The 25,828-nt window shown below is 38.2% G+C and overlaps 1 pseudogene; it reads right to left on the reverse strand.

Moving 5' to 3' along the window:
- Positions 1–1,171: 1,171 nt before the first annotated feature.
- Positions 1,172–24,146, reverse strand: LOC120239853 (annotated as a pseudogene).
- Positions 24,147–25,828: the final 1,682 nt, after the last annotated feature.

Consider the following 25,828-nt stretch of genomic DNA (forward strand, 5'->3'; position numbering starts at 1 on the left):
CTATACTTGCTCTGGACTGTAAACAAACTGTAATTCTGTTACAGAATCTGGTCTGGGTCACCTGGCAGAAGAACCAAGCAGCACTTGGAGACGACAGAAGGGCGGAGGCTTATTTTACACTGGTGAGCTCAGAGGAGGTCTCCAGAGGTCCTCTGGAGCATTAGCAGAGGGAACAATTTAGAGCCAGTTTCTTCCTCATTCCTCATTAATCAGGGACAGATATTTCATATTAGTCCTGTCGGGAATCTTCTAACAGATCTTCCCTATCACTGTTGGCCATTTTACAACAGATTTTCCCTATCTCTTCCACCATGGGGCATTGCACACACCCTTTTTTTCCCTTGGAGTGTCATCCTTTCCTTATTCTTCTAAGTAAATTATATTGATCCTCATTAAGCACCATCAGTGCCGTGAAGAAAGGTCTCTGATCTCTGTACCTGTAAAATTCTATTGATAGCTTTTTTCATAGATGTTTTCTGTCTATCTGTATGATTATACATTCTTTTCAACACTAGATTGTTACTATGTTTATAGTTATATAAACTTAACTATATAAACATAAACTATATAAACATAAACACTATGTTTATATCGTTAGAGCTTAATAATACTTTAAATTTATTTTATATGTTTTTATTTTTGAGAGAGACAGTGTGTGAGCGGGGGAGGGGCAGAGAGAGAGGGAGACAGAATCTGAAGCAGGCTCCAGGCTCTGCGCTGTCAGTGCAGAAACTGATGTGGGGCTTGAACTCACAGACTATGAAATCATGACCTCAACCAAAGTTAGATGCCCAACTGACTGAGCCACCCAGGTGCCCCAGAGCTTAATAATACTTTAAATGAATGATAGAATAAATGAATGAAATAATATAGAAAATTTAAAAATCTTAAAACCTCAAACGATTTCCTGCAAACTTTTTAAGTTTATAATTTTTTCCTATTGTCAAAATTTTATTTACAGGAGGTTGTAGGTTGGTTTGTTGCTGGAAATCTATTGGAAAAAGTCAAAAATTAAAATAATTGATTTATTCCTTGTTCCAAAAATACTAAGTCATAAGATGTTTGTGGGTTTTATCTAAAAGGATGGCATGAAAACTTGAAAGCAGGGACAGAGAAAGGGGAGTAGAAGCTCAAGAATATATTACTGAGAACTCTGTAAAACTAACTTAATTTATGATAAGTGGGTAGCAAAAGCAAACAAGCCTTCTTCATTTTGTTTCTCAGTCTTTGCTCTTGGATTAACAGGTGTGAATCACCCACTTCCTGAGGTAGCATTTAATGGAGAGCAAGAATTACTAGTAGCCCCTACAGATCTCCTTGTATTTATTCAACTAGTAGGAGATACAGCACAGCATTTTGAGCTGTCTGGAGACTGTACTCATATAATAGATATTTCAATTATCCTTTTCCCCTTCGGTCCGTGCTTTGTACCAGTGACAGCATAGGTGATATTGGTGGAGAGAAAAAGTTCAAACCAACAAGTATCTGCTACCCTGAAAGACTTTTCTATGAGCAACTATACTCTGCCATTTCATTCCTACAATCTGTTCCTTCATGCTTCCTGGTGTTAGAGATTGTGCTGCTGGAAAATTAGCAGTCATGTCACTTGTATGACTTGTCTTTTATTGAATCCCTGAAGTCCATCCCCTTGCTCTCCTCCTGGCAAAATATTATGGTTCAGATGTGTCTTGATAGCTAAATTCTGCAGTGTTAACTCAGCAATTTGTGCCATGAAGTCCTCTCTTCATATTGATGCCTCATTTGTTCTAAGCTATTGACCATCTCCCAATACTGGGAGCTCTTCTGAGAAATTGGGGGTCTGGCCTGCTAAATGTTTGAATGAGAACTTCACAGGGTCTGGAAGAGGCTTTAAAAAGGAACCTGAGTTTTGTTCTCCAGATCTTCCCCATGTGAGAGACCTCCACCTCTGAGTGAAGAGACAATTCTCTTTGTTTGAATTCTGATTGTGTAGTGGGTAAGGTCTTCTTTTCTCAATTTTGTTTTTTCTCAATTATTTTCCTAGTTGGAAGAATTTGTGGAGCAGGACAAATATGAACAGTCCTCCTAAGTACATCCTGCAAGGGAGAGAATACTGAGTTGATCTTCTGCCTTGGTGGTGTTATTCGAGCTGCCAGACTCAAATATATGTGCTGGAAAATGGTTGGCCAGATTCACACTATCTGGGAGGGGGCGTTGGCAGCTGGGATAGTTTAACAGCCACGTCTTCCTGTGGGAATTCAACCACTTCTTTCCTTCTAAACATCAATGGCACAGAGACATTAGCATTTAGAACAAGTTCCTCTGAATTATCTATAGTTTTTCTACCCAGGGATCCCCTTTCTAATGCCTAACTTTCCTTGTTGCTATTTATCATAGGACAATTCTTTATGGCTTGTGTGACTGATATAAGTTGCTTACCTATTGTACTCATATACTGCTGAAGTCTTAACCTGGGTAGTATTTTCCTCTCCAAGTACAAGAATTTCAGCTCTAAGAGCATTAGTGAGCTCTTGATGATCACCTAACACTTGTAGTAGCTACCTGTGTCTACTTTATGCAGCTGTAGCTCACTCTCTTTAAGGTATCAAGCCAGGAAACAGAGGGAGCTCACCAGCTACAGAGTGAAACACATAAGACCGACTACTCTGTAGTCCCTTGACTTCACATCCTGTCCACCATTCATAGTCTTCCATTTAGTGTTCCACTTCATGTATCATGTGTTTGAGGACATCTAGCCTGAATTTGTTGCTACTTGGTAAGTCGGTGGAGGCTGTGATACCTGCTACTGTGTTTTACTTCTGCTTGGACAGAACATACAAATCTAGTATTTCTTTCACTTATTTAACAACTGTTTTTGCTTCCTTGAGGTTAGCACCTGTCCCACAATATAGTTTGAGTCTACAGTCTCAGTAGATTTTACAGATTGAAGCCTGGCATGGATTCTCTTGGCAGCCCTGGTAGCATTTAGAGCAGCTTTTTGTTCCCCTGTTGGAAGGGCAGATGATGAAGTTCCTGGAGGTGTTATCTGTGACTGTGTTGCTATTTTTTGCGACTATCAGTCCACAGTTTAATTAAGTCAGAATTATCTTCCTTTAGTTGGGGGAGAAACCTGTGCATTCCTATTTAACAGAGTTTAGCGTTATCCAGTTCACTCTCACTTTCTTCTTACTGACTGTTAACAGTTCCTTCTTCTTCATCATCATCTACTTCATTAGGAGACTGAGGTTCCATGACAGATTCACTAAGCATGGCCTGGGTGACAGGGTCTTGATTTACCACTATGAGACCTTGTTAAAGATCAGGAGCCATTGCTACACTTAGAAGTCCTGTGCACCTATGAGAATCTTAGTTGATTCTAGTGTAAGTATAATGCCAGAAGATAGTTCTTCCTAGATTTCTCTGTTTTTTTGTTTTGTTTTTTGGGGGGTTTTTTGTTTGTTTGTTTGTTTGGGTTTTTTCCTGTGCATCTCAGATCTTCATAGGAAAAGAATTACAAGCTGTTGACAAAATATTTCACTCTCTGGACACATTTCAGGATACTAAAACTTCCTCCCAACTTCATGAAGATTTGCTTACATTCTAGAGTATTAATAAACTTAGACATACCATCCCTTGAAAGATATCTGATTAGATTTTAGTGTAATAAACCAAGAAGACCTTCCCCCTCAGATCACAAGAGTCTTTGACATTCTAGATCAAAATAGAGTTTCCCACACACACACAGGGCTAATGGATGGAGGTACCAGCTATCCAACATAAGCACTAAGTTTTATAATTTTGGAGCACCTCTCCTGTAATATGAACACACTGCATTCCCAAATAATATCTCACTCTGGGCAATTGGCTGTTTGTGTCCTTCCAAAATGTATATGTCAAAATTCTAACACCAATGTGATTATATTAGGAGGCAGGGCTTTTAGGGTGATTAGGTCATGAATGGAGCCCTCATTAATGGGATTAGTGCCTTATAACACAGGTCTCAGAAAGCTCCTTCCCCACTTCCACCATGCGAAGACACAGAAGATAGCTCTCTATGAACCAGGAAGTGGGCTCTCACCAGATACCAAATCTTTTGGCAACTTGATCTTGAACTTCTTAGCCTCCAGAACTGTGAGAAATACATTTCTGTTATCTACAAGCCACCCAGTCTGTGGTGGTATGTTGTAGCAGTCTCATTGGACCACAGCACTGTGTGTTCCAGTGAAGACTGGATCTCAAAGAATTGGCACTAAGATCCTACCCAAGCTGGTGTTTTTGATGTGAGGAACGCATGACCTGTTTTTCTGCAGTCTGATGCTTCTGTCAGGATATACATGAAATTACATAGACTAACTTGTTAATTTGCAAGTAGGGTAGTCTCAGACCCTTCACTTTCTATCTTAACATATGCTACATAAAATATTCTCCACAAACAAAGTACCTGTTCTGCAAAACAGAATTTAAAACATCAGTCTGAATAATATTCCTAGTATTTAGATTTTTTCCCTCAAGATCTTGGTGTCCATGATTTTCAGTTCATGACACTATCCACAAATCAAACAAGCATAGATGGCTGTGGTAAAGCTCAACAAACTGTGATTAAGTTGAAAGAGCATAAACTACCACATGTATATAATAATCATGAATGTATGCTATGACTTCTGCCATGGATTGGGGGTTGCTTAGGTGGCTCTGGTCAGTGGAGCACCCCTAACCACTTCTCGTTTGGCACTGCCCCATTGGAATTGATTTTTGCTCAAATAAGTCATAAAATATTTAATGTACCTTACTTTATCTTTTAACCATGCAAACCTGTTCATTGTATTCCTTGGTTAATTAAATAAAAAAAGGCATTGCTGCTGTGGGTTTGATTGTCTCCATTATCCGTGTATCAGTTCTTAGTTTTTCTCATTTTGAAAATACAAGTTCCTCAGTAGGCAGGGGAACAGCCTTGCCCTTCTAAGCAATAAATATTTTATTAAGAAATGTCAAGATCTTTTTGAACAGGTAGAGAAAGTCCTGTAAAACTCTACTTTACTTTCAAAATTGCTACTATCTTCTACAAAGGGCAGATGTTATCTGAGCATAAGAATATCTAAATAATGATGCCTATTTAAAATGTATTATTCTGTGTTGACAAAGCCAAGGGGATATCACTTGAGACATCTGAGCAGAAACAGTATAGCTATCATCATTAAAGATGATGGACCAGATAATTTCCAAGGTCTCTTTCTACTCGAAGAATATATTTGGTAATTGTGTGAGATAATATGCTTTCTCTTGCATCCATTTTGAATTTGTGCACGACACTGATTTTAGGGATGCCTAGGTGGCTCGGTCTGGTAAGCATCCAACTTTGGCTCAGATCATGATCTCACCGCTCGTTGGTTCAAGCCCCATATCAGGCTCTGTGCTGACAGCTCAGACCCTGGAGCCTCCTTCAGATTCTGTTTCTCCCTCTCTCTCTCTCTCTACCCCTCCCCCACTCACACTCCATCTCTCTCTCAAAAATGAATAAATGTTAAAAAAATGTTAAAGTATGGTTCTCTTTCAGTTCTCCCTACTGCAATGAATGGTATCAATATCCATTAAGTTTTTCCAACTTAGAAAAATGGGCATCATTCTTTTTATCTCTCCCCTGTAAATAGAATCCATCACTAAGCCCTTTGATGGATGCTCCAATTTATTCACATCTGTTCATCTTCACCAATACTAGCCCCATGAAAGATAGAATCGTCTCTAACCTAAACTACTGAATTACTTCCCTCTGAACTACAAACATGATTCAGTACTTAGGGTCGCAATTTGAGAAAATGCATATTTAAAGCACTTATGCTAATCTTATAAAAATAAACATGCTATAAATTCCCACTTCTAAATACATGCATATTTATGTCATCTAATCTCCAATCTTCATAATGTAATCTAAGTAGTGTCCTCTAATATATCCTAATCCAAGCCATCATTTCTCCTTTTGTTGTTCTTGATCTGGGCACTGGGGAAGAAAGAGACATTTAGGGAGGGAAGCAGGAATTTTTCTGTGACTTCTTACCAAAATTCCAAAAGGGTTAAATCTCTCTTTTGCCAAGAAATTTAATATTCATACATTTTAAAATTAATTTGAGTGTTCAGTTTTTCACAGTGGCCCATTTGGACTAGCAAATTACACCAATAGTGACTTTAGGCAACTAAAATTTCATAAATTTATTAGGAAAAAAGTCTTCCAGGTGTGATTAAGCACTACCCTTTTGCATTAGTTCTTCAAAGAGCATATGTTATAAAAGTTCATTCTGAAATATCAAAAGTGACCATGAAATTTGTCATGGTCGTACTTAATCCATCCCAGAAGTGACATGCTTTTGTCAAGATAAAATGATAATAGTGTATCCTCCTTTTTTCTCCACAGTGAATAACATTATAGAGGATATGATTGTCCCGTGATGCCAACGTCACTGAGGCAGTGAAATGAACTTTGTCACTCATATCTAATAGAGAGAGTCATTGAACTGTATTAAAATTAAACCTGCATTTTATTTCCTGGAAGAGACAGAGAATGAACAGAAACTGAGCTTCAGTAATTCCAGTTTTGGGGAAAAAATAATTCTCTACTATTTCAAAAAGTTTTGGAGGGCAGATAAACTTCATACAGATTTTTTTTAAAGACTGAATCAAATGGGTTATTGCTGGGAACTCTTTTAAAAACACTAAATTGTAGCTATGCAATAAGTTAGGAGATATAGCTTTCATTTTCTTCCCCCTTCCTGGTTTGTTTTGTTCTGTTTTTAGTTAGTCAAACTCTCCAGGATAAAGATTTATTTCAAACACTCTTATGTAGTTGAGTGTGACCCTGTAACAAAATTTTGGCTACTAAGTTTAAGATAGAAATGCCGTATGTCAGCTACTTGGAATTTCTTCAGTAGTTCACATGAGTGCTTCCTTGTTCTTATGTGTTTTTTTCCTGGCTGCTACCACCTTTATACAGATGTGGTGACTGAGCACTAAAGCTTTCATGTTCCCCGAATGGAAAACCAATAGAGCCTAAGTATTTCTACAATAGAATGGAAAGTGGCTGGGTATCTAGGGACTCTATGACACAGAGTTGTCATACCAGTCCTGGCAGGCATACCTTCAGACTTCATATAAAATAGAGACATACTTGTATCATCTCTGATTTATGACACTTTAATTTTAGTGTTAACACTACAATCTAAATCCAGTGGAGAAGGTAACATTTCATGGGAATAAAGATGTTCAGGCCAGTACAATATGCTATAAATTGCCTGTTACAAGTCTTTAACAAGGTAAGTACTGAAACAGAAAAAAACATTCAGAAACTTCTAGAACAATTAACATTGATGTGATGTTTTTACTAAAGTTTGCAAAATTATTCATCTGCATTAGATTAAAAAAAAGATAATAGGGATCCTTATCACAGATAATTTGAAATTGTTAGGCACCATGTTTTATGTGTATGTGTGTTTGCATGCGTGTTTAATAATTATTTCCATTTGTTAATATCTAATGGACAACTGACTTTATCTGAAGAGCTTAAAATTGTTTGACAGATATGAAGTCATTCTGTGTCTGCTCTCAGTTTCTATTGGGCCTGAAACATAACCAGGGCCCACTTTAGCTACTTTTGGAATTATATTTCTTGCACCAAACATATTCTAGAACCCAGGTGTGAGAACAGTCCCAAGCATCTGTGTGAGTATTGAGACTCTTTTTTTTTTTTTTAATATTTTTATTTATTTCTAGGAGAGAGAGAGAGAGAGAGAGAGAGAGAGATAGCGTGAGCAGAGGAGGGTCAGAGAGAGAGGGAGTCACAGACTGAAATAGGCCCCAGGCTCTGAGCTGGCAGTCAGCACAGAGCCCGACGCGGGGCTCGAACCCACGAACCGAGAGATCATGACCTAAGCGAAAGCCGGACGCTTAACCGACTAAGCCACCCAGGCGCCCCGAGACTCTTTTTTTTTTTAATTTATTTTAAATTTTTATTTATTTTTGAGAGACTGAGCACAAGTAGGGCAGGCTCCAGGCTCTGAACTGTCAGCACAGAGTCCAAAGTGGAGCTGGAAAGTCAGTAACTCAATTGACTGAGCCACCCAGGTGCTCCAAAAGACTCTAATAGAGGTAGTATGAGTATCTTTGTGCTAAAACCTCGGTCCTGATATCCTCGAAGTTCAGGATGTGAGTGCATAATAATAGGCCCAACTGGAGAGAAATATGTACCACTGAACAAGTTAACTTCAGCCAAAAAAATAAAAGGTCAATATAAATGACAGCTCTTGAATGACCCAAATGGATAGAGTTCAAGGTAAAACATTTTTCTAGAAGCGGAATGCAATTACTGAAGGGCAGAGAGAGGAGGGTGGAGGAAGGGAAGGACAAGAACGAGGGAGGGAGAAAAAGAAGACGGGATAGAATTTGTTTTATTTTATATATAGCTCCTACAAGTGTCTGGTGGTAGTGTGATGTCACACAGGAAGAAATTTAAATAGAGCAATGGTTAATTTATTAAATTATTGTATCATACCATAGCAAAAAGGGAAATAACTTAAATGTAACAATCACCATTCTTTTACCAAAAAAAAAAAAAAAAAAAATTTCGCCCACAAATAGCCCTTACAAAAAAGAAAAGCAAGTGATGCATACATTGCAAGCAACAGAATGTTCTTATTTCTTGTCTTCATGATTTTCCAAGCAACGTGCAATTCATTTCCATTTTGTTGTTTTATTTATTGCTCAATTTTGTTTTTTCTTATTTGCTATTGGAGATTGCTTTAGAAAGTCTATCAAATATACAACTTAATGGGTACTCCAGCTTCTGGTTTTACTGCTGACTATGAACAATACAGAGAAAAAAGAAAAAAGAGAGAGAAACAGTTTTATTATTACCTGCTGCCACTTAAAGATAAACCATGGCTCAGTTATTAGGGAGAATTGGATGTCTTTTCCAATGAGATTTGGAGAGAATGTAATTCTTGAGGGTAAATAACATCTAAGTAAGAAAAAGGTATAAATATAGTTAAATTACAATTCTCAAAACAAGTAAAACTGTGATGTTTCTCATGATATATTATACCTGACATATTTTAAAAGGAGTGAAGAGAAATAAAGTTTCATTAACAATGAAATAAATAATATACTTGTAATTACTGAATGTGTCTAATACAGTTAATGACTGATCTTTATTATGTACTTATTATAATATTTCAGGTATTGTATTAAATCACATTAAAGATTAGCAACCCCATTTCACACATAAGGAGCTTACTCTTATTTTATATGGCTTTCACATAAATAAGTTTATGTTAGAATGTGGCAGGGGGAAGGGAGGAAATTTTAAAAAATCTATATAGTAAATAATAAAATAATAATAATAATAATAAAATATTTTAAAGAGGGAAAAATGAAAATGTAGAGGAGGAAAATGTTTCCCTTGATCCTCTTAGGGTCCCTGGCTATACCTGAAAATTAAATTCATAAAGACAGATTAACAGGAGAAAAACATATACATTTATTTAATATATAAATTTTAAATGACACTGAGCCTCCATAAGGAAATGAAAACCCAAAGAAACACTTAGACCTATGTACTTTTATTCTAGGTTTGATGATAGGGTAAGGAATATGAGATAATTGTAGCAAGGTTGGTCTGTTTATTTAGATTCTTCATGATGGGATTCTCCTTTCCTCTGGGTATAGGGAAGGCACCTCTCTATGGTGCAGACTATTATGACTGTTTCAGGAGAAAAAGCAAGGGGCTGGGAGAGAAGGTCAGAGTGACTCTAATTCTCAAATTCCTTCAGCTGAAAAGATTCAATGTGCAAGGGTACAATATGTTGGGGTAATGTGTCCTGAACTCCTTCAAAAATTACATTTATGCTACTATTAGATATTGAATACTGGGGAATGTAACATTAGATTTTTTTTTAACTGAAATACAGCTATAATGTTGGCACTTCAATTACTCTCAGGCAATTACTGTCTATACCTTTTTATGAAAGAACTTTAGGACTCTGCAAGGATGATCAGAGTTTCCTAGTAAACATTATACCACTAATTTATATTTTAACAAACTGACAATATTAATGGCAGTCTGCACCACTGTGAATACCAACATAGCAGATATAACAGGCATCTAGAGCTTGCTCCCCCTTTTGAAGAGTTCCTTTAAGAAACATCAGGATGACTGGGTGCCTGTGTTGTGCAGGTGGTTGGGTGACTCTTGGTTTTGGCTCAGGTCATGATCTCAAGTTTCCTGAGATCAAGCACAGCCCAGGGCCTGCTGGTGTTCACTCTCTGCCCCTCCTGCTTTCTCTCTCTCTCTCTTTCTCAAATAAAAATACACATTGTCAGGATGACACCAGAAATTTAAAAAAAAAAAAAAAAAAAAGACTTAGAAAATCTATCGTATTCAAAAAGAGAAAATTTGGAAAATACAGTTGTATCTAATCTGAAATATAGCTGTTTCCAAAAACTTGCCATTAGAATTTAAAATATAAGAGCTCATTTAATGACTAATAATTTAGGGCAATCATCTTGACTTTTTCATCTATTTTTTCTCTATTGTATTAAATAGGAGATTTGAAAAGAAGAAATCCTATTGTGAGTTCAATACTGGAAGGAAGACTGTACAGGAATGAATTTAATTTGTTTGATAATTACTAATTAACAAGTAAATGTCAGAAATAGGCTTTCACTGGTCAAATTTGATGTTTAAATTTTGTGAACTAACTCAAACATCTTAAGGACAATCCCCATCCTTGCAGAAAAAAAATCTGCTGCGTCTGTGAACTATACCTTAAAGATAGTACGTGATAGGTCTTTATGATCCTGTGTTCATCCATTTACTGACTGTAAATGTATTGCATCCCTGTCTCTAGAAGTTTAACTTACCTATTGCAGTTAACCTTTCATTCAGCCTTTCATACACTCTACTCAGGGGGTTTAGAATTGTCTCTGAATTGTTCAACATTGAATCATATTAATATTGAATAAATTAGGGGACTAATGATGTTGCATTTAGCTGAGGTCTATCTTCCTGGAAAACTTGTTGTGAGGCCCTCCCCTCCCCTCTTGTGTTCTGACAAATGACTAACTGAAAAGGAGCGACTTTTCTGGCATATTTCAAGTATTAAACACCTCCGGGGGCACCTGGGTGGCTCAGACGGTTAAGCGTCTGACTTGGCTCAGGTCATGATCTCACTGTTCATGGGTTCGAGCCCCATGTCGGGCTCTGTGCTGACAGCTCAGAGCCTGGAGCCTGCTTCAGATTCTGTGTCTCCCTCTCTCTCTGACCCTCCACTGCTCACGTTGTCTCTCTCTCTCAGAAATAAATAAAAACATTAAATTTTTTTTTCTTAAAAAGAATTAAACACCTCCAGCCTTCAAATAAGACTCACTGTCCTCCTTCTTCATAAACCTCTGGTTTCCATGACTGTGAACCCTCCTTTTCCTCACTACTCTTTTACAATGTCTTCATTAATGAATGCTGCTTCTGTTACATTAGCCTGAATAAAACTATCCAAGTCATTTGGTCTTTCCCAAGACTTTTTTGACTGATAAAGTGAATAGAATTTGGGAAGTGGACATTAGGAAGAGTTTGGATATGACAGTGAGAGATAATTTTTAATATTTATAATTATATTTTAATTTTTGACAGTTCACTTTCTTCTCCTTGGGATTAGGAAGCTTTTCCTTTTTTTCCTTGACCCTACAGCAAACAGAATTGCTTTCATAATACATAAGATTACTTGATGATCTAGTTATTTGCTTAGTTTATATATATTTTTAAAAAGAGTTATGTTTGTTTATTTGTGCTCTAATTCAGAGCTAGTGCTAATATTGACCTGAGTTCTACTAATATGTCTACATTTCACAGAGAAAATAAATAAACTTTATGAAAAATGTATTTTTACAACTGCCTCTCTTCAAATGGTTGTATAATAAATAAACACTTTTTTCAGTTCCTCTATAAACATTTATGGTGCATAGCTGTTATTACAGTTCAAGGGAACTTTTATTTCTTTTGTTTTATTAACAGTTATCAAAGTTTAACTAAGGATTAGGCATTGGGCCAAATGGTTTAAATGATTTTCAGTCCTCTCAGTATACTTAACAGTGAGGAAACTCAGGAACAAAGAAGTTAGGTAATATGCCCTAGGAAAAAGACAGAGCCCAGACACAGCCTGTGTGACCCCAATTATAACCTCTTAACCCCTCAGAATATTTCCAGAATGTTTGAGGAATGTTTTGTATATTATCAAACTTACTACCAATTTAAGACAAAATAATCTATCTGAATTAAGCTAGTAAAATGGAAGTTCATTCAGTAATTCCTGCCATTCTTATCTATAATTTATAGTTCCAAAGAAAGAAAAGTAGATAAATACATATAATGATTTTTTTTCTAGAGGCCTTCCACAAGAGAAAGGCACCCTAAAATTTTATAAATTAAAGCTACTTAGCACTGTTAACCTAAAAATTCAAGGAGATTAATTGGTTTGTATTTCCTTAGGATTTATCAGAAAGAATGAATCCTTTGGGATTCAGTATGGGGTTTATTTCTGAGCCTTTGAAGAAAAGACCAGAAAAAATACCTTCTTCCTACCAAGACTGAGCAGTGCTAGGTATGCAGGGAGACAAGTGGGAAGTGGTTAGAGATAGAACATCTCACTTCAAGATGATTTCCTAACTTTTCTTACTTACAAATAAGAGTTTCTTGGGTAAAGTTTTCTTCGTCTCCCCAAGCAATTTGATATTCCCTGATTAACTTCTTTTACATCTGGTACTTCATCTCTCATAGCACTTTTTCAGGATATTATTTGCTTTTAAGTGCCTTTCTTCTCACTGTTCTGAATATAAAGAACCATTTGTTGTTTAAAATTATGCTTCCAACACCAATTTGGATTCCTAGCATTATAGAAAAGTTTCAATGATTATTTGACAGATAAATATATTGCATTTTTAACATATTATTCTTAACTTATCTTCACCCTATAAATTACAGAGAATCATTTATTCATTTTAACATAGATCTGTAATTTCTATATGCTTACATAATTTCAAGCCAATTGAAAATTTTAGATTTTCTAAAAATTCCTGATTGTTTTGATTGTTGCTCTGTTTAAATTAATAGCATAATATATGAATGATAGCATTAGTCCAAGAAGGTTTCCAGAGTCCAAAATAATGTCTTTTATGACCATATATCTGATTAATTCTGATTGTGAATATAGATCTAGGAATATGATATATTTAATTTTTTTTTAGTTTATTTTGTGATTGAGAGAGAGAACACATGTGAGTGAATGGGAGATAGGGAGAGAGAGAGAGAGAGAGAGAGAATCCCAAGCAGGCTCCACACTCTCAGCAGGGAGCCTGACATAGGCTAGAACCCATGAACTGTGAGACCAGACCTGAGCTGGAATTAAGAGTTGGATGCTTAACTGACGACTGAGCTACACAAGCATCCCTGTGATATATTTATTAAGGAAATATAATTTTATACACTAAACCACTTGATAAGCAATAAATGCATAGAATATTAGACTAGCCATCCAAACATAAATATTTTATGACTCATTAATCTGCTTCTCTGTTCCTACTCTTCCAGGGAGTGAGTAGATGCTGTTGATTTCCTAGGATTTAGAAAAAAATAATGGAGTGTCATTGTATGTTAAAATGAGGCACCTTTTTGACTCAGAAAACACCTTTGCTTTCCTTTTACTACATTCTTTGGTATTACTTTGCTAGTTCAATTCAGTAGTCAAGCTTTTAGTCTCCATGGTTACTTTTGCAAATGTAATTTGGTGAGAAGATCAGAGTAAAAATCAATCAAAGCAGCACTTGGACATGCAATTTAGCTATTCTCCCTAATGTGTACACTTCATAGCTTGTTTTCTACAGTCCTTTAGGAATTCTTTTTTTTTAATTGACATCCAGCTAGATTGAATATAATCTCTTTTTTCAAATATATAAATTAAACATAAATTTCCTCCAATAAAAATAATAAAAATTAAAAAATAATAACAAATAAAAATAAGTTCCCTGCAAGCATCTTCTATACCACTTAAAAATCTAAATATGCCATTTGTATCAGCCAATTATTGTACATCATTTGTATCTGGTAATAGAAGTGAGGGAAAGGAATGGGTTTTGGACTTTCAAGAAACATAGGCATTTAAGTATATATTATTTTTAAAAGTGTTGCAAGATTCTTTACCTCAATACCCAGGGTTCATTGTCTCACCACTTCCAAGAATGAAGATGGGGACACAGAATAAAATGAGCAGCAGGCAAATGTTTATTATAAGATTAGAAAGTAAGAATAGTATTGGCACACCTGGGTGGCTCAGTCGGTTGAGAGTCCTGATCTCTCAGTTCGTGAGTTCACGCCCCTTGTAGGACCCTGTGCAGACAGCTGCGAGCCTGGAGCCTGCTTCAGAGTCTCCGTCTCCCTCTCTCTCTCTGTTCCTCCCTCTCCCCCCCATCTCTCTCTCTCTGTCTCTCAAAAATAAGAATAAAGATTTTTTAAAAAATATTTTTAAAAGAATAGTATGAAAGCTCTCTTTGTGGAGAGGGGACACCAGTGGCTATAGGCAAGGGGGTCTGTTTTATAGAGTTTAAGTTGGTTCCTCTACTTGCCTTGTGTTCCTTTTCAAGTTCTACCCTTGCCAGCTGGTTAACTCTAAATGCCTCATCATTCCTTTTTGATTGGCTCATTTCCATTGTACAAGGCAGTCTATGGCCATAAGCTTCCTTGTGAGCCTTGTGTTCTATGGCCTACTTATTTTTAGTCAGGTCTTCTGTTTGCCAAATTCCTGAGGGAAACCTGAGGAGAAGTAGGTCCTGTCTGTTACATTTTTAAGAGGAACTTTACTCCTGAGGGAGTTTGCTTGAGGTTAGACTTTCCCAGAAGAAATGTTTTAAAATACATTTTTCCTCACCCAGGGAACTTCAAGTCCTAGCTTCTTCCTTTCTGCCTACTGAATCCTATCTTTCCCTATCATAAAAGGACTTCCACATTTTTGTGTGTGGCATGAAGTATAAAGGATATGGCAATTGTGAAATTCCAAACCGTCATGTCTTAACTTCCTGAACTATTACTAAGAGAATTAGACTTGTTTAAATTTTTGTTTGAACATCTTAACTAGCAAAGGTGATTGGTCCTAAGATGGGGGAAAATGCAGTAGAATGCACATACACTTCTTTTTTTATTTTATTTTTTATTTTAATGTTTTATTTATTTCTGAGAGAGAGAGCATGAACAAGGGAGGGTCAGAGAAAGAGAGGGAGACACAGAATCTGAAGTAGGCTCCAGGCTCTGAGCTGGCTGTCAGCACAGAGACTGATGCGGGGCTGAACCCACGAACTGTGAGATCATGACCTGAGCTGAAGTCGGAGGCTTAACCGACTGAGCCCCCCAGGCGCCCCCACATACACTTCTGTTACACAATGGCATCAAGTTGTAATGAGCATAGCATTATCTATATAGAATGGGAACACTTTACTTTTTACTGTAACATCTAGTATCCATAAGTTGGGTGTTTTGAACCTGTATGAGCCAATACTTATTTTCTCATAAGTATTATTTAATAAAATTAATTGTCATAGCCATACTATGGAATTGTATTCTTTTTTCTTTTTATTATTTTTTTTTATTTATTTCTAGGAGAGAGAGAGAGACAGCGTGAGCAGGGGAGGGTCAGAGAGAGAGAGGGAGTCACAGACCGAAACAGGCTCCAGGCTCTGAGCTGGCAGTCAGCACAGAGCCCGAAGCGGGGCTCGAACCCACAAACCACGAGATCATGACCTAAGCGAAAGTCGGACGCTTAACCGATTAAGCCACCCAGGTGCCCCTATGGAATTGTATTCTTAGTTCTATGATGGATAGAGTATAATCTAAAAAAACCTTGTTATTTTGAATATTGAGGTAATGATGAATTAGTAATACATATGAAAGTACTTATAAACATGAACAATATTTTTATGTTTGAGTGAGTGTGCTCTGTATGCAAAAAAAAAATATATTATTAGTGATGGTTTCTTTAATGAAATAAAAAACTTTAAAGGCAATTATGTCAACAAACAATATTTTCCCCAAGTTTCTAAACTGAACTTTCAAATCTTGGTGCTTTAGTTATAAATCTCTGATATGGTAACGGTGCTTTTTAAGGGTACCCTTGATTAATATATGCGTATATAAATTTAAGCACATTAACTTTCCTTAAACGATCAGTCCCATTTTCAGCTTTTTTAAATTCCCTCCAACATTTTAATCTACATTCATAAATATAATAACACTTGTGTTTTAAGTTTGTGAAGTAATTATCCTGAGACAGAAAACATTAAAACATTAGCCAACTCTAATATATATTAAAATTATAAATTCAGTGGTTTAATTTTTAATATTCAAATATTGCTCATAAACTTTATCACATTTTCTTTTACCCTTCCATATAACATTTTTTTTAATTTTTAAAAAAATGTTTATTTACTTATTTTGAGAGATAGAGAGAATAAGAGAGCATGCATGTGAGCCAGCACCAGCTGCAAAGGGCAGAGAAAGGGGGAGAGAGAAGCTCAGGCAGTCTCTACACTGTCAGCACAGAGTCCCATGCAGGGCTCAATGTCATGACCATGAGGTCATGACCTGAGCCAAATTCAAGAGTCAAATACTCAACTGACTGAGCCACACAGGTGCCCCATACCCTTCCACGTAAAATTTAAAATCTAAAATCCATATTATCTCCTAAATCTTAATATTACTTACTAGGATTTTAAGGCAGTTGTGAAGAGTTTCTAACACATCAAAATCCATAAATACTGTTAAATTAATTAAACAAGAAGGTCATTAGACTGAGATGGTTCTAAAGCCCTGGTGGCCTACATAAACAAACCAAAACATAACCCTGTAAATGGCTCTAGGTTATGAAATCAGAATGCTAAGAATAACCAATCACAAACAGCCAACAAAGCTTTAAGCTATAGCCTATCAAGTAATTTATTTTGCTTCTGCACCTCCTTTATGCAAGTCTTTCTCCTGGCTCCCTTAGGTGGAGTGATTTTAAACCACTTCTGGTTTGACGCTGCCACAGTGAAGTCTATTTTTGCTCAATTAACTCTTAAAATGTTTATTATGTCTCAGTTTCTCTTTCATCAATACCAATCTTTTAAATGTATCTCTCAGTTTAATGCAAAAGGCATTGCTGCCATGGGTTTGATTTTCTCCATCATCTATATGAGAAGTCTAAGTCTCTGAAAACACAAGTTCCTCATTAGGCAAGAAGATAGGTTTGCCCCTCTAAGTAAACCGGAGATTAGTTTCCAAACAAACTAAAATTACCATCTCAAAAGAATCCAAGGTTGGTAAGAATCACTCTGATTATTACCCCAGAAATTTGGCTACATGAAACCAGGGACTACTGTCCTCTCCAGTCTCCGTTAAGACTGAAACAGATTATAAAATAATGGGGTTAGTATAAATATATGACCTACTTTCTCATGCATCTTCCTTTGTAAAAAAAAAATCACAGCTTTTTGTAATTGGAACACTGCTCATCATATACCCCATTTCACCTAGCTAACTACTATTTCTCTATTGGGTTTTGGGAGTAGTCCAATAAGTAGCACCCTTCCCCCATCTAGTTTCTAAGCCAATTAAAAAATTAGACAAAGAGAAAGCAGATGAGAACCAAAGAATTACTTTTTGTCCTGGTAAAGTTTATACTGGAGTACATGGATTCAGTATGAGAACTGAGCAGGATTACTAACTCCCTTCTTGATGATTTCATTGAGGAAACCAGAGGGGAAATAGAATTTGCAGAGAAATAATTACTTACACTAGTGTTTCTCAGAGTTTAACAAGACACACTAGATATTTTGCTAAAAAGCAGGATCTCATTTAGCAGCTTTGGATGGGTCCCAAATTTAGCATTTCTAACAAACTCCTAGGTAATAGTGACATTGCTTGTTCAGGGACTAAACTTGGACCTAGACCAAGCATCCGGAAACGTTTTCTGTAAAGGTAGAGAAAGTAAATATTCTAGGCTTTGTAATTATATGGTCTCCCTCACAACTATCTCTGCTGGTGTAGCTAGAAAATAACCACAATAAATAGTGAAAGAGGCATGGCTGTGTTTCAATAATACTGCATTTAGGGGCACCTTGGTGGCTCAGTCGGTTAAGCATCCAACTTCAACTCAGGCCATGATCTCACAGTCCATGGGTTCAGGCCCTGGGTCGGTCTCTGTGCTAACAGCTCAGAGCTTGGAGCCTGCTTCAGATTCTGTGTCTCCCTCTCTCTCTGACCCTCCCCTGTTCACACTCTGCCTCATTCTGTCTCATTAAAAATGAGTAAGTATTAAAAAAAATTCAATAACACTGTATTTAGAGACACTAGAATTTGTATTTTGCATAATTTTTATGAGTGATAGAATAGTAGTCTTCTGATATTTTTTTTTTCCAATAATTTAAAGATGTGAAAACTGGGGCATGTAGATGGCTCTGTCGGTTGACTGTCTGACTTTTTCTCAGGTAATGATCTCATGGTTTGTGAGGTCAAGCCCCTCGTCAGTCTCTGTGCTGGCAGCTTAAAGCCTGTAGCCTGGTTCAGATTCTGTGTCTCCCTCTCTCTCTGCTCTTCTCCCACTCATGCTCTGTCTCCCTCTCTCTCCAAAAAATAAATAAACATAAAATAAAATAAAATAAAATAAAATAAAATAAAATAAAATAAAGATGTGAAAATCATTTTTATTTTATAAGCCGTAAGGAAACAAACAGTGAGCTGCACTTGGCCTGTGGCCTCTGGTTTGCAGACCCCTGTCATAGATCATTGTTTCACCCTGCCCTCATAGAGAAAACAAACAAATCTGAAGTTAAACACAAACACAAAACTGGAAAAAAAAATATAAACAAAAAGGTTTAATTATCTCTGTTCAAATAAAGGAAGAGATTTTTCCTCTTTCTTAGAAAATTTACTTTAGAAAACTTTGAAATATATATAAATACTTTCAAAAACTAGATAGGGCCTTTGTCAATTTTATGACATAGGAATGTCTTTCTCAAGGACCCGGGGTAGCAAGCATGTAGCGGTGCAGGAGTACCTGACTCCAGGGTCCCAAACAGGCCAGGTTCAGCCTCCACTCACTGCTGACAAAATCCAAGGAAGAGAAATCATTGGTGTTGAAACAAGAAAGGAATTACTTTCAGTGATATCAGGAAGACAGGGACTAGTGTCTCAAAGAATGTCTCCAAAATTCTGAAAATACTTCCAGGTTTATATAAGGAAAATATGAAACAAAGGTGGGTGGGAAAGTGCAGGTAAATAGTGAAAGTCAAATTGATCTTTTTCTAGGAGTCAGAGGCACAGTGTTGCTGGCTCACGGCCAGCTTGCTTGAGGGGATTGTTTTGGTTCCCATCAGGGGATGCTTTGCCCTCAGAGTCTTTTGCTGGAGTCAGGAGACCAACTGAAAAGAAGAACCCAACTAGAATGTTTGAGGTCAAAATGGAGGTAGCTGAAGTCCTCTTTCACTGAGGGGGCCATCTTTTTGAAATGTAGTCATCATGGAAGACAGCAGCCCTATCTCCTAGTTCCTGAAGGAAGGTAGGGGTCTAACTTTGGTGGGACACTTGGTCTGGATTGCAAAATTATCTGCTGTCATAAAGTTTGAGAAGTGTTTCCCCCTACCCCCCAGATAAAGCTAATTAACGCAGATACTTATCCCAATTACCCAGAAAACTAGATGAACTATGTGTATGTGACAAATGGCTCTATCTAGCCATCTTATTTGAGTACTACTGTGTATCTTTTTTCTTTTATAATTTATTTCTATTTAAGTTTATTTATTTTTGAGAGACAGAGCAGGATTGTGGAAAGGGCAGAGAGAGAGAGGGAGACACAAAATCCACAGCAGGCTCAAGGCTCTGAGCTGTTAGCACAGAGCCCAACACAGGGCTCAAATTCATGAACTGCGAGATCATGACCTGAGCCAAAGTCAGATGCTCAATCGACTGAGCCACCCAGGTACCCCCAAAACTAATGTTTATCTTGAAAATATGTGGTAACTGAGGCAAGAGAAACAGAAGCAAAAATAAACTATTGAGTGTCAGAGACCCGCTCCAGCCGGGGTCCAGGGGTCCCTGAAGGATGGACGGTGTCAGCGAGGGAGGGGTGAGAGAGGCCCGAGAGTCTTTCTGGTCACCAGGCAGGCATCTCCGCTCTGACTGGGGCTCAACTTTATTTTATAAGTGTTTGGGAGATGGCACAGAAGTGGCATTTGCCTTAGACAATGATTTCTGATAACAAACTTGATATGTAAGAATTTCCCAGAACATAGATTTGTAGAAGACTTCTGCATAACCTTTATCAGTAGTGAGATAGGTGATTTAGATGCAGCATATCAGACAATGTTTTTAGCCTAAAAGGGTGAGGTTACTTCTCTGTGAGCAGGGGTCAAAGAGGTCTTTCAGGAGACACCTCTGCTCCCATAATCACAAAAGAAGTTCCTCAATAGGTTCCTCCACAGAGAGCAATCAGCATATGCAAGGCCAGAATAAGTCACTCCAAATACTTGATAACAAATGCCTTGAGGTGTGAGCCAGTAATGGCAGAAGGAGATACCAGTTTTAGTTTCCCATGGCAGGAGCTGTGCAAACACTACCATTTCCTCGCTTTTCCTCGCTGTGACTGTCATCCAGCGAGGGCAGTGCAGCTCCCAGCAATTGAGATATCATCAAAATAGCTTCTGAGCAGCAAAGGAAAGAACAAAACTAAAAGGCAACCTATGGAATGGGAGAAGATATTTGCAAATAACATATCCAATAAAGGGTTAGCATACAAAATATATAAGGAAATTATGAAACTCAACACCCCCAAAACAAATAATCCACTTAAAAATGGGCAAAAGACATGAAAAGACATGCAGAGGAGATGAAAAGACAGACACATGAAAAGATCTTCATCATCACTTACCATCAGGGAAATGCAAATCCAAACTACAATGAGCTATCACTTCACACCTGTCAGAATGGCTAAAATCAACACAAGAAACAACAAGTGTGGGTGAGGATGTGGAGATAAAGGACCATTCCTGTGCTGTTGGTGAGAATGCAAACTGGTCCAACCACTGTGGAAAATAATATGGAAATTCCTCAAAAAGTTAAAAATAGAATGACCCAATGATCATCCTGAACTACTGGATATTTACCCAAAGAATACAGACACACTAATTCAAAGTAATATGTACACCCCTATGTTTATAGCAGCATTATTTACAATAGCCAAATTATAGAAACAGCCCAAGTGTCCATGGTTTGATGAATGGATAAAGAAGAGGTGGTATATACATACACAATGGAATTCAGCCATAAAAAAAGAATTAAATCTTGCCATTTGCAATGACATAGATGGAGCTTGAGAGTATAATGCTAACCAAAATAAGTCAGACAGAGAAAGACAAATACCATATGATTTTACTTATATGTGGAATTTTAGAAACAAAACAGTTGAGCAAAGAGGTCAGAGAGAGAGAGAGAAGGAGAGGCAACAAAAAAATAGACTGTTAACTATAGAGAACAAGCTGGTGGTTATCAGAGGGGAGGTGGATGAGGCCATGGGTTAAATAGGTGTTGAGGATTAAGGAGTGTACTTGTGATGAGCACCACGTGATGTATGGAAGTGTTGAATCACTGTATTACTGTACACCTGGAACTAATATAACACTGCACTTTAATGAATTTAAAAAAAAAGAATTTACTATAGATGAATAAAAAATATACAAAATTTATGTCACAAAAATGTTAATTTTACATATGAGACAACCATAGTCCTTAAAATAATACAATTCTAAACCTTCTCAAATGATCTAGTAGGGTAATAGTGGAATATTTATAGGAAGAAGTCCTGTCAAACCTTTGTAAGAAACAATAAAGTTGCCTTATAGAGGAGGAAAAATAATTTTTCCTTTATCCTTCTAGGCTCTTGGCTGAGAGTCCCCTGTAATAAAGAGATTAACAAGAGAAAAACAAACAGAAGTTTAATAACCTGGACACCTCCTATACATGGGAGATACCCCGTAAAACTGAATAACTCACAAAAGTGGCCCAAGGCACCGCCTTCCATACCAGCAAAAGATACAAGGAGATGTTGGGGGTGGGAGCCAGTAATGGGAGGCTATCAAGAAAAGCATAGTAAGCAAGGGTAAGGATGTTAGATTTAGGTTGTTGCCTTCTTCATTAAGAGGTTGGGGATACCTGGGTGACTCACTTGGTTAAATGTCCAGCTCTTGAGCAAGCATCGGTCTCTTGACTTTGGCTCAAGTCATGATCTCATGGCTCCTGGGTTCAAGCCCAGCATCAGGCTCTGCACTGGCAGTGTAGCCTGCTTGGGATTCTCTCTATTCCTTTCTCTCTTTATTTCTCTCTCTGTGTCTCCCTCTCAAATAAGTAAATAAAAATTTTAAAAAAGTTTCTACAGCTTCAGTCCTCCTCTTTTAGTTACAGAGATGGAAACATTCCCACAGGTGGGGATTTCCCCTATATACGGAAATGTCCCTTGCTGGAAAACTATCTTATACTCAGTTTGCAGAGCTTTTCCTCACAAGATAATCCTTATGCCAAAGAGGGAAATTCTGTTCCCTTTCATGTCTAAAGTATTAATATTAGTTCTCATTCCTACTATTATTATACTATAATTTTAATCTCTTTTGAAATACCAAAAACACTATCATCAGGTTTAACAAATCACATAGACATGTTTATTATTATTATTTTTTGAAGTTTATATATTTCTTTATTTTGAGAAAGAGAGAGGGAGCTAGAAGGCACTGGGGTGGGGCAGAGAGAGAAGGAGAGAAAGAACCCAAGCAGGCCCCCTGCTATGAACACAAAGCCTGATGCAGGGCTCAAGCCCAGAAACTGTGAGATCATGACCTGAGCTAAGATAAAGAGTCTGATGCTTAACCAACTGAGCCACCCAGTAGCCCTGACATGGATATGTTTAAACATTTTTTAATGTTTTTTATTTATTTGTGAGAGAAGAGAGAGAGAGAGAGCATGAGCAGGGGAGGGTCAGAGAGAGAGGGAGACACAGGATCTGAAGCAGGCTCCAGGCTCTAAGCTGGCTATCAGTACAGAGTCCTATGCAAGGCTCATACCCACAAACCGTGAGATCATGACCTGAGCTGAAGTCGGCACTCAACCAACTGAGCAGCCCAGGTGCCCCAACATGAACATGTTTAAAAGAAGAATTTCCCAAAGCTGCAAAATCTTAAATTTGTTATAGAAACACTTTAACCTAGAAATATGAGACAATAGATATTTCAATATTACATTTTAGCCTATGTGCAAATGTTAATAATTTTAGCATTATTTTCACAAGTTTTAGCTGACTGGTTGCATATTTTTATTTCATACATAGACCTGCTGGTTTCTTCAAACCATAATATAATGTAATTAATAATTTAAACCCTTTATACTCTGAGTAGCCAATATTTTTCGTGAGATTGCACTAAAGCTTCTATTCTCATTCAGTCTCCTGTCCCACTATCCAGGAGAAACTTAACAAATGTCATCTCTTTGATTTTATTTTAACTGTAAGATTGATTCTATTTTGTTGGCTTTTAATGTGCAACAATAAAAAAATCGGTATTACCCTGTTTAGAGATTTGGATGTGATAGCATATTTTATACATAATTTTGAACCATATAATGTATTCATATTCTTGATAGGGAAAATCTGTTGTAAGATGGCCGACAGGACTGATAAGAAAACACCTGTCCCTGATATAAAAGACGCCCCCTTCCAGGTTCTCCTTCCCACCCTGCTTGTCTGTGCATTAATGAGGAAGGTGAAAGTAACAGGCTATACATTGTTCCCTCTCCTAATGCTCAGGGCTCAGACCTCTGGAGAATGATCTCCTCTGAGCCCACGGGTGTAAAATAAACCTCCTGCCTTCCAAGATCTCCCAGTGATGCTTGGTTCTTCTCCAGGGTGATCCAGATCAGATTCTGTAACATTTGGTTCCCTAACCAGGAAACCCAACCATGCTGGTCCATTGTTGCCACCACTTTGGGAAAACGGCGGTGAGGTGGTGATAGAAGGAGGAATCACAAAGGAGAAGGCACGCCCTGCCTGAACCTCAGCAGTCTCCAGCTCCATTGCCTCAGGCCGGCTCCACTTCACCTTTCCCGCCTGACTGAGGAGACTTGGCAAGTGAGGACCTGGAACCAATGCTGGAAAATGGTTAAGGCCTGGGCCCTAAATCTGTCCTGTCCTGTCCACCCATAGTGGTGGAAGGGGGAGCTGATCACTCCCCAGAGACGTCAGAGGTCTCTCTCTCTCTCTCTCTCTCTCTCTCTCTCTCTCTGTTAGGGGCCCCCATCTGTCCAGCTCACCTATAGTAGTGGAAGGGGGAGCTGATCAGCCCCCAGAGATCTCAGTGGTCTCTTCCGTAGAAATTCTGTGGGAGGGACTGTAATAACCTCTAGTGTGTATGTTGAGTGTGAATGTGTGACTCTATCTGGCATGCCTGCTGAGTTCAATTTTGTGGCTCCACAGGTGGGCACCCATAAGGTCCCCATAAGCCTATGGAGTCTGAGTGGGCTCATCTGTGATTCCGTGGTGGATGGCATACAGTCCATGGCAGCATTGGAATAGCTTCCATTCGTGAGTCACAAAGCTGAGATCGTTATAGCTAAGCGTCACCTAAGTTCCTTCAGGACATGGCGGATGGGCATCTGACTGGTCTCTTCATTAGAAGGGACACCCTTACTCCTTTGTCTGTCTTTGAAACACTGCCTCATGGGAACATTAGGGGGTTGGGACAGAGCAAACCCAAAGTTCTTGAAAGTATGATTGAGAACTTTGAGAAGAGGTTTTCAGGAGACTATGGAATTAAAATGACCCCCAGCAAATTAAGGACTCTATGCAAGTTGGAATGGCCCACTTTTGGAGTAGGATGGCCCCCAGAGGGAACCTTAGATGTCCCAATGGACCACCATGTTTAGAGACCCAAGTTACCCTGATCAGTTCCCATATATCGAGTCCTTGTTAGAGATTGCCCAAACCCTCCCGCCTTGGGTGCAATTTACCTACAATGAACAGGGACAGGCTAGGATACAGAGGTCCCAACCTCCGCAAATTCCCGCCAGTGATCTGGAGGAAGAACCAATTTTGCCTCTGCCATATACTCCCCCGAGACTGTCAGTACCTGACCCTCATGCTCCCAATACTCCACCACCTTTGGCCCCACCACCTCCAGGCTTGACAGATCCTCTCTCCCCTGACCCAGTGGCCAGATTGTGCCCTTGGCCAGGCACAGGTGCATCTCCAGATGCCATGTACAATGGTACATGGCTGGGACACCAGAACCAGGGAAACCTGAGAGACGTGATGAAAATGGAACCCTCCAGCATGGTTGCTCAATGATGTATTACCAGCCTTACTGCACTACTGATCTCAATTGGAAACATAACACACCATCATATTCTGAAAAAATCCAAGCAATGATAGACCTAATGGAATCCCTCTTCCAGACCCACTGACCAACTTGAGAAGACTGCCAACAGCTGCTCCACACTTTGTTTAACACTGAAGAGAGACAGAGAATTATAAGAGGAGCTAAGCAATACCCGGAGGAACATGCACCAGCCATGGTTGTCGATCCGGGCACCTGGGCAAGAACTGCTGCACCTGAAAAACGTCCCATGTGGGACTTCACTGTAGAAGGAGGACAAGTCCACATCCACCAGTACCAAGAGGTTCTCCTCCACAGAATCTGAGCAGGGGCTAAGAAGCCCATGAATATGACCAAGATATCCTCAATTACCCACCAGCAAGGG

Source organism: Hyaena hyaena, unplaced genomic scaffold, assembly GCF_003009895.1.
Source record: "Hyaena hyaena isolate Hyena2069 unplaced genomic scaffold, ASM300989v1 scaffold_239, whole genome shotgun sequence".
NCBI classification, from domain to species: Eukaryota; Metazoa; Chordata; class Mammalia; order Carnivora; family Hyaenidae; genus Hyaena; species Hyaena hyaena.